General features: G+C 43.2%; 1 protein-coding gene across 1 annotated transcript in view; it reads left to right on the forward strand.

The window, feature by feature from the left end:
• spata17 (spermatogenesis associated 17) overlaps positions 1 to 12,648 on the forward strand; it is a 35,181-nt gene extending 22,533 nt beyond the window's left edge. Inside the window, exon 10 of the mRNA XM_035158738.2 lies at positions 12,501 to 12,648. The gene's annotated coding sequence lies outside the window, so the exon portion shown is untranslated. The remainder of the gene's footprint in view (positions 1 to 12,500) is intronic.
• Positions 12,649 to 13,215: the final 567 nt, after the last annotated feature.

Here is a 13,215-nt window from a genome sequence, read left to right on the forward strand (position 1 = left end):
CTATGACCATTATGCTATCATTCTGTAAAATGTACATGTTTACTATTGTAACCGCGATGAAATTCCATCATTGTTATTGTAATCATGACAGCGAAGGTCCTGTCCATACGCCTGCTGCTGCTGGGCCACTTTTTCAGGAGACGGTCTCAAGTGTTGTATCAGAGACTAGGGACAAACAACGTATACCTTTCTTCAGGTTCCTTGTTGGGGGAGATCACTGCTCAGCCTACATGCGTGCAGACATTTGCATAGTATGTCAGGCCACAAGTCAACCAATCAGTGAACCCTGTTTAAAATAATGGCAAGTAGGGTGATGGTAATGGTGGACCAGAATATGTGCAATTCTGATAGCCATGTCTGACAGCAGTGAGAACACAGGGACTTGGCTTTGGTCTTGAAAAGTCGTAGCATTTATTTACTGACAGTGTAAAATTGTGCCGCTCGTCCACAGCTAAACCATCATTTTAAACATAGTGAATGTTTTTGCACATACAAACATTCTTGATTATTTAAGTATCTCTCTGATGGATGTTACATAATCACATGTTCTTACTTGCCTTAACAACATCTGCACACATGTACACGCAAATGACAGGCCCCCCCACCGCACCCCCCGTCACTCCCTGTGCTGGCTGACCTCTATTTCCTCGGTGATAACTTTGCTGCTGCGTAGGAAGTTGTTGAAGAAGATAATAAAGATAGTTTTGTCTGCTCTCAGCTCAGTCATGTCATGCTGCTGTCACTCAGAGCTCATCGGAGTTCAGCCCCCCCACCTCTTGTTTCTGTCTGTCGCACAATCTTTCCGTAGCCCTCTCTATTTACTCTCTCTTTTCTCTCGCTCTGGTAATTAGTGCATTAGTCCTATCGTTGGCATCACCCCCAGCTACAGCAGCAGCCAGTAGAGCTTCTTGTCACAGCTCAGAGGGCCAATGGAGTGGACAGCTCAACCCTGGTACTCATCATCTTCCTACCGTGCCCAGCCAGCCTCCCCCCAGCTACATTATCTAGCTGTGTTATCCAGCCATGCTCCTAATTATTTTCAAGCCCAGCCACAGCCCTCTCACCCAGTCTCTGCCACATTACCTAGGCCTGCTTGTAATCATCACCTAAAGCTGCGCTTCAGCCTTCGACACAGCTCGTAGCCTCATCATTAGCATACCCCAGTTTTTTCTAGTTTCAGTCCGTAGCGCTCTGGCTTGACCATCACAGCTCTTGGCAGTATGTAGCACAGCACCCCCAATCCTAACCAAGCCCTAACAGCCCATGAGTCCTGGACCTTTATTTACCTTAGCCATCTGTGTCACAGCAAGAGAGTGTATCAATGCCAACGTGGCCCAGCCTGTCAGGACACACACATGTTCACACATAATCACGTCACCAATCCCCATCCCTCCAGAATCCCAATGGCCTTAGTCAATTGCATGGTACTGGCTGAACTTGACCCAACTCTACTCGCCCTTTTTAAATTCACCATTGCCAAACACTGAGTACACTGCCCTGCCTTGGTTTCCTAGTACCCACTGCAGAGATTTGCTTCATAGGTCAGTAATCAGCTGTTTAATAGAACATTAACTGATATGTACAACGGCATATTAAGGCCATGGTCAGAAATTAAAGCAGAAAACTTAAATATGCTGTACGACTATAAAGTCATACATTTATGGGGAAAACTTGAAAATTCTTTGAAATCAAAGCCACAAATTTGTGAGATTTTCTGCATCAGGAGCTACAACACAATAGAAAGCAAGTTATATACAGGTTTTCCAATGGTTTTTAAATTTTTCTTTGAGTAACCTTTATTTCCTCAAGCCTCTGAATCAGATTGTGTTTGCAAGTTTGTCCCCCACTCTCTGCCTGTCACGCTCACCACACAAAACATAATAAGCTAATGTACACTCTCCAGATTCACTCAACCCCCTTATGGTTTCTTTTCTATCTTTCTTTGAAATGGTCTTCTTTCTATATTTTAGGTTTTTTTAATGCTTCCTCTCAAAACCCTGCCCTCTCTTTAACATAGTCTCTGCTCCTGCTCAAAACTCTTGGCACAGATTTCCTGTACTTCAGGTTGAGTCCCTCTCTTCGCACGCAGCCTGCCTCTATGCACTTGAGAAACTTCTGCTGTCCTCTTGGATTTATGTAAAATGATCCGGTCAGAATTCCCCCCAACAACAGAATACGGCAGATATGACGTTGACCGATAAAATAATCACCGCCTGATTGCAGCCGAGGTTTCTTTGGCTCCGTCCTGCAAATGCCATTCCCTCTTTGCCCGCAGCCTTTGCCTGCCAAAACCTTCATCTCCTCAATAAATCTTTTTCACTTGTACGTACGTTAGGTTCACCCATTTAACCATAAATGATTCTGGGCTAAAAGCTCAAGCACATTTCCTTCTTGTTGAATCCAATTGCAGTAGAGTAAGTATACTCATAGGATTAGATCATCTACTGCAGGTGGTTCAGTGGCAGCACAATTCTTTTTCTTGTAAATTTACAGCTTTTTTCTTGTAATAGTTTTCCCGTTGCCCTGCTCCATAGTATGTTTTCTTTACCTGCATGGCCCTCTTATTGTTAAAAAGTTTAAGAAACCAAGAACTTTAATTGTTGATGAAAGTACTCAGAGGTTTTTAGCTTCTGCACTAACAATGACTAATTCAAATGTGAATGTGGGAAAGCCCTCTCTGTCCATTTTGTGGTTGTGTTATCAGCTATGTCACCAGCGGAACTGCCTGTAACCACAGAGGATTGCTAATTAGGGGGCTACGTGCTAATCAAGTACACTACAGTGAGTGGTCACGTCTGTGTCTGTCTGTGCTCCGAGCCTTTCCTTCCCCTCGCATTAGACTGGCACCCGTCACAACTTTCAAAAGCAAGCATCTGAGCAGAATCATCCCTAGCTGCCACACACCCAAACACAAGTTTGCACAGGCATCCCTGCCATCCTCAACACATGTACATAGACATATACAATGCCTGCACATGAATACATGCATATACACAGACCACTGCATATATATAACGTTGCCTCAGGATTGTCCTTGTTACCGCCTCTCGCCACAACACACACTCAAACGCACACCCCCTCTCACACCATCGTCTCCTCCCAGCTACTCTGGTGTGGCTTTATGATTGTCATTATTGTGTTGTGGGTGCGAAGCTTCAGGCAACAGGGACAGGAAAAGTGTGTCTACATTTTTACACGCACACACCGGCTCCCTCTTAATGGCCTCAGCCGTAATGCTTCAGAACGATCCATACGACTGATGTATGAGGGATCTATTTAATGGGAACTGTATTCATTAGCAGTTAATACCTTAACTTAAATAGGCCACCAGTAGAGACAATGGAAGTATGGGCAGGGGCAGCAAATGTGTGAACTCGTATGTGTCCAACTTTTATGTGTGTGTCTGTGTACGTATTTCATATGTTGTCATGTCCTTCCATCTATCCAGCTCTGCTGCATTAGTGTCTAGGTAACTGTAGTAAGAGAGAAAGAACGCTAATTCTCCATAACCATTTTATGGCATGTGTAAAACTCTGCAGCCCCTTCATTTGCACAGCCGTAAAACATTCCCCCCGCCACACTCCTTCCTACTCAGGACCTCAGATTTATCAATTAGCACAACACTTTGCTTCCATTACAGTGGCATTTTGCACCGTGAGGCCTGCATGCAGAGTAACGATGAGAGGCAAGTGCACACAGCATGGTATTAAATGGACAGTCTCAATTAAATGATTAGCAGTCATATTTTGGTGTGACTTAAGAGAATTAATGACATTAAACTATATTATTTATGTTCAAAGCTGTTGGACCTGACTTGACCAAATTAACTTGGGTCACTTCAGACCAATTTTTTTACTTAATTGTATGAATTTGTGTCAAACGCCTGTTTAAAACTAATAAATAAAAATGGTGATGGCAAATTAACATAAACACAGATTCAAAACTCCCGCCATATGCAGGATTTAGTAGAAGATTTAGATTTATGTTTTGGGCCTGGATGCTACTTTAAGGCCCAAGTCAAGGCCTTTCCAGCTGGAATCTAAAACTAAATTATAAACTGGACAACTAACAAGCAAGCAACAAAAAAATTGAAAACGAAGTAACTATGGTCTGGTGTTTTTTTTTAATAATTTTCAAGAAAACAAATATTTTTTTGTATTTATTCTAATTGTCTTTGGTGTTCCTGTGAACATTGATGAATACAGCTAAGAGGCAGAGCTCTGCAAGTAAATTCTTTCATCTAGAAAAATGATAACATTAGGCAATGGAGTTCTATAGAGCTAAATTTCTGCTGGGAAGACAGAGAGTTTAGATGAATTGAACTAAACTGTGTAAAATTATAACAAGTAAATTAAAATCATAATGATGAAATTATTGTTTGTTGAGATTTGATTGTCTTAACGCAATTACTAAGAAAACAAAACCCCAGTCAGAGGAAAATGCAGCACAACACTTTTAAAATGGACTACAATGTTGATACCAAGATGGCATTTTAGTCAACCTAACAACAAATTCTCGTGTGCTGACAAAATATGCTATTTCAGGAAATACAACAATAACCCAAGATAAATAACTTAAGATAAATGCAGAAAATGCTTTGTTGTCATGGTTATTCTGAGGCGAAGTCAAGATATAGATATTTAGATAGTTTCCTCTCCATGTGTACATGGATGTAAGAGAAAGCAGTCAGACAAGCCGGATAAGGATGTCTGTGCTTTATTGGACCGCCTGTCCCTGTGCAGATATGCTCCACTGAACCATACTGTATGTAGTGTGGTATAATCACCACCTCTCTCTATCTCTATCTGCTGCCATCACTCTTTCTTTCCCTCCCTGTCTTGTTTATTTGTTCTCTTTTTCTCAGCCTTCATCTGCAGTACCTAGCTGCAACTTTTTTCAGCCCCTCTGACCCCCACCCTGTTTCTCTTAAACCAAGTGTGTGTGTGTGTGTGTACACGTGTATTTGTGGGTGTGTGTGCGCAGCCTATCAAATAGCTGAGTGCACAATACTCATACACAGACACACAGACTTAACTTGAGGAACATGACAGCCCTCTCATACAGCTGTGTGTTGGCGATTGAAGTCAACACTGCTGTGAAATGCAAATGGGTGTGATGAAGCTGCCATGCAAACAGACACAGAGGATGCAGCAGACAGCTGATACACAGACTTACGTGTACGTTTCGCCATCCTAAAAACCTAAAGAATACATTTTCAGATTGCAGGTAGATGTGTTTTGATGCTCTTGGGCGGCCCGCGTGTGTTACACTGTTCTGTTTGTCCTGAGGAATCAATGTCCATTGTTGTTCTCAAAACTCTTTTTATAGTTATTGCAAATAGGATTCCCACTCCTAACTGTATCTGTGGACATTATCTATCTATTTTAACTCTGTGTGTGGGAACCTTGTCTTTCCAATTTGTGTTTATGTGTGTCTGTTAGAAAACTTGGTTTTGTACACCTGGTAAACAGCCCGATGTTTATGTGATAACCATACCTCTACCTATGCTGTTAAACGGTTGATATATGGGCATGTGTGTCTTATTGCAGGCTCATGTGCTCACTGGCCAGCACAGGGAGTGTGTGTGGGGGGTTGGGGTGGCAATGGGATCTGGAAAGGGAAGCAATCACAAACACTTAAACCTGCAAATGGCCTTGATGTCCTGCGCTAAGCAGCCTGTGTTGACTGATGAGCCTGTTAACCCTGGCTGAAACAACTCCAGCACGGGGGATTAGACAGCAACGTTGGTCCCGGCCGTTCCTGGCCCATTTTGCATGGGAATTGTGCATATTTAATCTAAGGTGTGCTGAGGTGCAAAGACAAGCCCCCCTCTTCTCCCTTTCTCATTATAGATGTGTAATAGCACCCTGAGGCAGGGGGGCCTTAATTCACCAGCCCCAGCCCCAGTCTTAATCTTACGCTCAGCCCCCACCTTCCCCCGGTGCCTACCATCAACCCAAATCAAAGTCCAGGTCCCAGCCCTCTTCCCAAGCTTTGTCTCTCTTAGTCCTGTCCTACTGTATCCCTTAAGGTGTCACCATGCTTCAACCAAAGTGTGTTAGATGATCACAGAATGTGTGTACCTCTCCACGTCTGATAAACGGCTGTCTGGCAATGTTTGTAATTTTTCAAAATGGCAATTGTCTATTTGAAACTGTACCCTCTTGTCTCCAGAGGAGTTTGCTTCAAGAACACCACAGGCTTTTAGCCTATAGTCTGAGAAATATGATCCATGAAGTCCAGTTTGAGTAACAGATTAATCATTTGAAAGATTATCAGACAGCAAAACACTGCACAACAGTTTGTAATACTCAAAGATAGGATTAATAACTGTGGAAAGTTAACATGGCTGCAGCTATTTCATCTGCTGTTGCAATGGTTTATTTAATATTGTGTTCACTTTACAAACTAATGCAACAGGAATGTGCCAGATGACACCACAGAGTTGCAGCAAAAGTTGAGGTGTCTCTATGTTTTTTTTTAAGTTTCTACATAGAGGCCCTGACACACCAGTCTGCACGGCAGCGATTGGCTCCGGCAGTCCCAACAGAGGAAAACTTATCTACAGGCAATGAGAAAAAGAGTCAACTACCTATTTTAGCTGGATGACCCACATTTAAACCTGTAGCCCTCTTTTTTTTTATCGATGCAGTTTTGAAAGTAACCACAGATGAACATGTCATTTGTGGCATTTATGTCATCCCCAAATTTTCTGCATGGATGAAATACAATTATAGACTCAACTATGAAGCCCCACATATTGACTGTAATCAGACTGGTACATAGAGTAGACAGGTCTCGCTATCTGAGACCACATCCTGCTTAGATAGCTAACATTCATTGCCATGTTGCTTGGTTAGCTAAGGTACCAGACCAAAGATTCTAGCATTAGTGTAAAGTTGCTTACCATAAGCAGCTAAGTGATGCTTGCTGGTTCGGTGGCGGCGACCTGAATAACTGTTGACCTGTTAGCTTTCATTAACAAAGTAGTGATTATCTTTTAGCTGTCACCATCACCTCGGCCCGACACTTACCAACTCATTCCTTCTGTATCTGTGTCCTCGTCTAGAGTTGCGGCTGCTTTCTGTTTAAACGGTGTCGGCCTTGTGTCCTCATGTTGCATTGGGCTAGTTGTGAATTCTGCATCCGTTCCCTGATTAATGCGATTGAGTGTCAATGACAGGAGCTCTCTGAAGCATCTCTCTGTCTAATTCCATCTATCACTCCATCTCACCCTCTCTTTCCTCTCATCCCCTTCTAATCCAGCCAACACTTCTCTCTGCAGGACAGAACAATTAATGTGCACTCTCATTTACTCGCTCTCTTACCCTTATGTTTTTTCCCCCCCTTTCCCTTCATATTCCTCTTCAAACAATGTGGCTTTTCTCAAGCATCTCTCGGGCATCATACTTCTACCTTATGAGAGAAGAGTGTGTGTGTAGGAGTTGGTGTGCATGTAAGAGGGACCCCAAGCTGTGTGTGTAATTTCTTGTTTGTACATGGTTCCAAACATCTTTGGCCACTGCAGAGCAGGGGGGAGATATATGGAGAGACAGAGAGGTTGAACAAGACAGAAAAAGATTGAGAGAAAAGGAAAGAGAGGGGGGAGATGGGAAAAACAGGATGATAACAAAAGCAGCTCGGATTTCACAGACGCATATTTCATCAATCATGTGAATAAGTCGTGGTGATTATGCATGGCGGTGGCAGGCCGAGGGGGGGCTGATTACCATACACCATAAAGGCTGCTTTCTTATCTCACACACACTGATTAGTTTCTGTCTGCAGATAGCCTCTCACTCCTTGCTCTCACACACACACACACACACACACACACACACACACACACACACACACACACACACACACACACACACACACACACACACACACACACAAATACACTCATGGGGTGCATCTATCTCTGGCACACGCACACACACACACGCACGCACACACATACACTGATAAACACATACACACATAATACCGGTAAATTCCTAGGTAGCCAACATCGATTTTATCTGGCGGCAGTTGGCCTACCCTTAAAACAAGAGCCTCACATTGTTAATTGGTTTTACTTCAAGAATTGTCATAAAAAATGTACGTTATTGGTGCATTTGAGTTCAGAATTGCACAAAGTGACAACCACGCAATGTGACACGAATACAGTCTAGCTTATAAACAGTTTAATGAGATTAATCAAAGAAGGACTTGACGTCATTGTGGCTGTGGTTCAGCTATGCACAGTCAGAAAGGACTCAAAACAAAGTTGGATTTGCACTTCTACAGGTAATATGAGGAATCTATCCAACCCCCTTAAAGGGAAGCCTCCGAAGGATCATGTCAGTACAACCCTACGCTCTACTCTCTACTCTCTACTCCCTACTTTCTCACAAGATCCCAAAACATAAAACACTGATGCATTAGATCAGTTGAAATAATACGAACAGAAGATCTTAAGAAGATCGTGATTTTATTTTATTGGGAAAATCACTTCTTAACTCCAATGTGTAACAATTTAACAAAACACGTTTGATTTAATTCAAGATAAGGTTCTTTCTAAAGAGAAGAATGTTTTCTAGAAAAGCCCCCTTCAACGTCTGGAGCTTAAATTTATACCAACAAGTATGTTGTCTACCTTTTGTTAAATAAATTTTTTTGTGTGTGTACCGACTGATCTCTGTGAAACTGAATCCAAATCATCTCATTATCTTATTCTCCAGCTGATTTATTGTGCACCTGCACTGTAGGACATTTTCTGTGAACTGTGGCCTTTACATGACGCAAAACAAGAGAAGGAAAAGTGAGACGGGAGGAGGTGAAGCTGGGGCGAAATTAGCTACGTATGAAAGGCCTCGCTTTGTGTCTCAACCAGGGAATTAGAAATTACTCTTTTCTCTGGTGCTTCCTCTCTCTCTCTCTCTCTCTCTCTCTCGCTCTGATATATAATGTAAACTAATTTGGTAACCAGGCTGGAGCTGCGTTGTGCTGTCTGAGTGCCTGCATGTGAGAAGTGCGCCTGGGACGCATTAGGGCCTCCTGACAGGGGCCTGGGTGAAATAAGTGAAATTAATGGAGCTCCTTTCATGTCGGACAAGGCCGCGGCACCCCTTTCACGCCGCGTACAGTCACAGAAAAGTCAATACTTTTTTATTACTCCTCGCTTGCCCTACATTCCCCGCTACAAGTGCTCTGCTCGCTAATTGGTTTCAGTTTGCAGTGAAAGAGAGAGAGAGAGGGAGAGGACTCCATCCCAAAGAACACTGAAGCAAATAAATCAATCTCATATTTTTTCTCCGCGCTGTCTTTTTTCATTGAGCAACATCATGGCAGAGAGAGGGAGAGATAAGAGAGAGAAATAGAGGAGAGAGGGTAAATGGTTGGTTAGAGCACGCCTGGTCCCCAGGGAGCATAATGATATCTGGGAGCCTGTTAATGGAGACGAGTGGTTAAAGTGGTCTGGGGCCCTGGCCAGGTCACCCCTGGGGGTTTCTAACCAGCAACTTCACTTCAGTTGGCGTCGTGTGCTGCGGGCTCAGAGGCACAATGGAGCATCCCAATAATATACGAATGACAGATTTGTGAGATGACATTTATCTCAGCTACTTTATGTGTGTGTGTTCATGTGTGTGGTGACGTTGGAATGAGTTCAAGTTGCATAAAGGTGTCTTAAGCGACATTTGCATATTGTTACGTTTCCTCAGCCACTGACGTCATCAGTTTCAGTACGTTTTGTCCCCTTTTATGGTGCTGACTTATTAGGACATCTTTTTCAAAATAAATTGATTTGCAGCAACGTACACATACTCCATGTGAAGCTTTTAAAATTCTAAAACAGTTGTATATCAACAAGAGTATATTTATATAAGTGTGTGTGTGCATGCGTTTGAGTGTGTACTATATGTGTCTTGTCTGTCAGTGTGGTGTTCACTTTTGTACTAAGCTTAAGTGGCAGTGGGGTTAGCCTCTTTCAGAAACACACAATCACAAAATGATGTGACACTTTGAAGCCCTCCCACCTTCTCGCCCCGCCAGGCCACCACCTTCTTTACAGGCGCACACACACACACACACACACACACACACACACACACACACACACACACTAATCAGCCTCGAGTTAAAGGGAGGTTCCACCAGTCTCGTTTTCTTTCTGTGTCCCAGCTTTCACAGCTCAAGAGTGCGGGCCAGGGCAGGTTTGGGGGGGCTAAAAAAATGTGTGTATGTGTGTGTACGAGTGTGTGTGCATATGTGTGTGAAGGAGCTGTCACAGTGGGCTGGCATCACCGTCCACTTTGCCATCTCTTCCTCGGCCTGACAAGTCCCTGCTCCCTACCCTGTGGCCAATACACACACACACACACACACACACACACACGCACACACACGCACAGTCACACACATTATATCCCTGTGTCTATCTCTGTCTCACTCCCACACGTATGATATATGAACACACAGATCGCAAACTCACATGTATTGTTCAAATGACTAAATTTATAAGCACACTAACACCTATCCAGATGTGCAGACAATGACATGGTGCATATTACACAGTGAGTGTGTTTGACAAAACATGCAGTGAGCTCTGGTCAGTGATGGTAACACATCACGTTCACGTCAATGTTTCTGCAAAATGGAGCTTTCATTTCAAATTCAAACTGGAATTGGCTTCCTTATCGTTTGTGTGGCAGAGTTTCTATTTGTGTGGCATCACTGTGGTCGTTGTGTGTGTGTCTGTGAGAGAGAGAGATCTTCTCGGCGTCAGATCGCGGAGGGGTTTTGTTTGTTACAAGGACAGGCTTGTCCCCGCCCCCAGGCGCAGGCATTACGATGATTGTCATGGCGATGGAGTGTGAGTGACAGGCGGGATCACATGTGGTAGCCGGGGAGAAGGAAGCCCGAACCGCCCCAGTCCCTGACATTAGTTTGTCCTTCATCAAAACTTTACACTCGTTTATAACTACTCACTCCCACTGTTGGCAAAATGTCTCTCGTTTTCTTCTTTTATTTTTTTTTTACCATCTGTGTCTCTTATCTACTCAATTCTCTTTCTCTATTTTGTTTCTATTTCTCCTGCTCTTTTTCTCTCATTTACATTTCATTTAATATCGTTATTCTGTATTTCCACTGATCTCTCTCACTCGCTTACTCACTACTCAATCGTTCTCTTCGTCTACCGCCAGTGCCAAGTTTTATTTATATGTACTGTGTGTGTATATATATATATATATATATATATATATATATATATATATATATATATATATATAGAGGAAGACAGGGAGAGAAAGACTGAAAAATGTGCTTTCCAGGTGAAGAAGCCAAATTAGAGAATAGGTCATATACAGGGACACACACGAACAATACATTAATTGAGCAACCACACATATTTTTTTTTATTAAGATGTGTTTCTAGATGCAAGCTTGTGTGTGTGTGTGTGTGTGTGTCATGAATGCGTGTATATGTGTGTTTTTTGGTGAGAAAGCTGGAGTTTTTTTGTGCGTCGCAGCAGAAAAGGAGGTCAGGGTTTGCACGGAGACTCGGGTATTCATCATTAGTCTGCTGCCGCTGCTGGTAATGCTGCCCGTTACAGCCGTGATTAAGAGCCCCGCTTAGTTCCAGCAGCCGGTGCAGATGCACAAACACAAGCGCACTTGTGTAGTACTGACACAGCTTTGGTACCTTTACAGAAAACTCCCTTTTACACCATCGCCCAGGTCAGTGTGCATTCATGTGTGTGTATGTGTGTGTGTGTGTGGGGATGTTGTTTGGCGGCTGTACCGTGTGTGGCCCTGAGCAGGCTTTAGGGTCTGATGAGAAACCTGTCACAGTCACTCATGAAAAGAGCAATTCACACACACACACACACACACACACACACACACACACACACACACACACACACACACACACACACACACACACACACACACACACACACACACACACGCAGGAAGTCGTATTTGTGAATCATAGTGGATTAATGTACACTTCTATTCCCATTTATTAAAGCAGGAAACTTATACCACCCACCACATTGCATCCAGACATCTCCACTAATACCAACCAATTCAACCTGACCTGTTATATTTACAGTGATTAAGAATATATCAAGCATATAAGATGCAGATCCAGCATGTGAAGGGGACGGCCACAGAAGAAAATGTATTAATTGAGAGACTCACCGATTGATAACATTATGATCATGTGATCCGGTAACACACGTGTGACACTGAGCTATCATACACTGGACCAGGACCCTGAAACTGAAGCAGTTCTGCCATCATTCATGTTGTTATTTACATTTGTGCTTTTCCTCATCTCATAATTGTTTTGGTCTTGTGATTGGTTTTGCATATTTTGAAGTGGGGGACAGCTTGGGTTTGAACAATTAGACCAAGCAAACAAAAAGATTTAATGTCCCTCTGTTTTCATTTTCTCTCCTCCCTCCTCCTCCTCTTGTCCTCTCTGCCTTGCCTCTCCTCCCCTCCAGCCGCTCAAGACAGTGTTCGCCACCTACGTCTGTGATAAGTTCACTCGTCTGCAGCATCACAAGGAGTGGAGCATCGTGTGATACGCCTCCTGCTGGCCTGAGAAAATGAAGGACGAAGTACAAATAAAAAGAATGCTTATTGTCTTAATCGTATTGTTTTTATTAAAGTGTGAGTTTTAGCTTTGACCCATCAAACACTGATTGTCTGTCTTGTCCTGATGGCACGCCACTTGTGTAAAGGACTGCAGGAGCATGAGGTGTCATCCAAGTGTCCGCAAGCCCCGACATTCAAATTCGACTCGAAACGGCGACATTTACACAATTTTTTAAGCCTAAATGTTTGATATCGTTTGCTGCAGACGCGTTAACGTTTGCACGCACACAACGCACACACTGCACGCAAGTTCTCACCCAAGGGTACACACAGGTTGCGGTAGCATCGCTCTTTCCAGTCGCAGACATTGAGGCTGAAAACATGGTGTAAATGATGCCGCTTCAAGTCGACTTTGAATGTCGGGGCTTACGGACACTTGGATGACGCCACAGGAGCAGCCAAAGCCAAGTGAGAAACCAATAACATAAAGGGTTATGGAGATATGTTGAGCCACTGACAGAGACGATTTCGGGAATTATTATACTAATGGCATTGGTGTGCGTCTTTGAGAACCATAATTATCAATGTATGAACTAAACAGTGGCTGATTATGCAGGGTAG

This window comes from Hippoglossus stenolepis, chromosome 1 (assembly GCF_022539355.2).
Source record: "Hippoglossus stenolepis isolate QCI-W04-F060 chromosome 1, HSTE1.2, whole genome shotgun sequence".
In the NCBI taxonomy this organism is placed as follows: Eukaryota; Metazoa; Chordata; class Actinopteri; order Pleuronectiformes; family Pleuronectidae; genus Hippoglossus; species Hippoglossus stenolepis.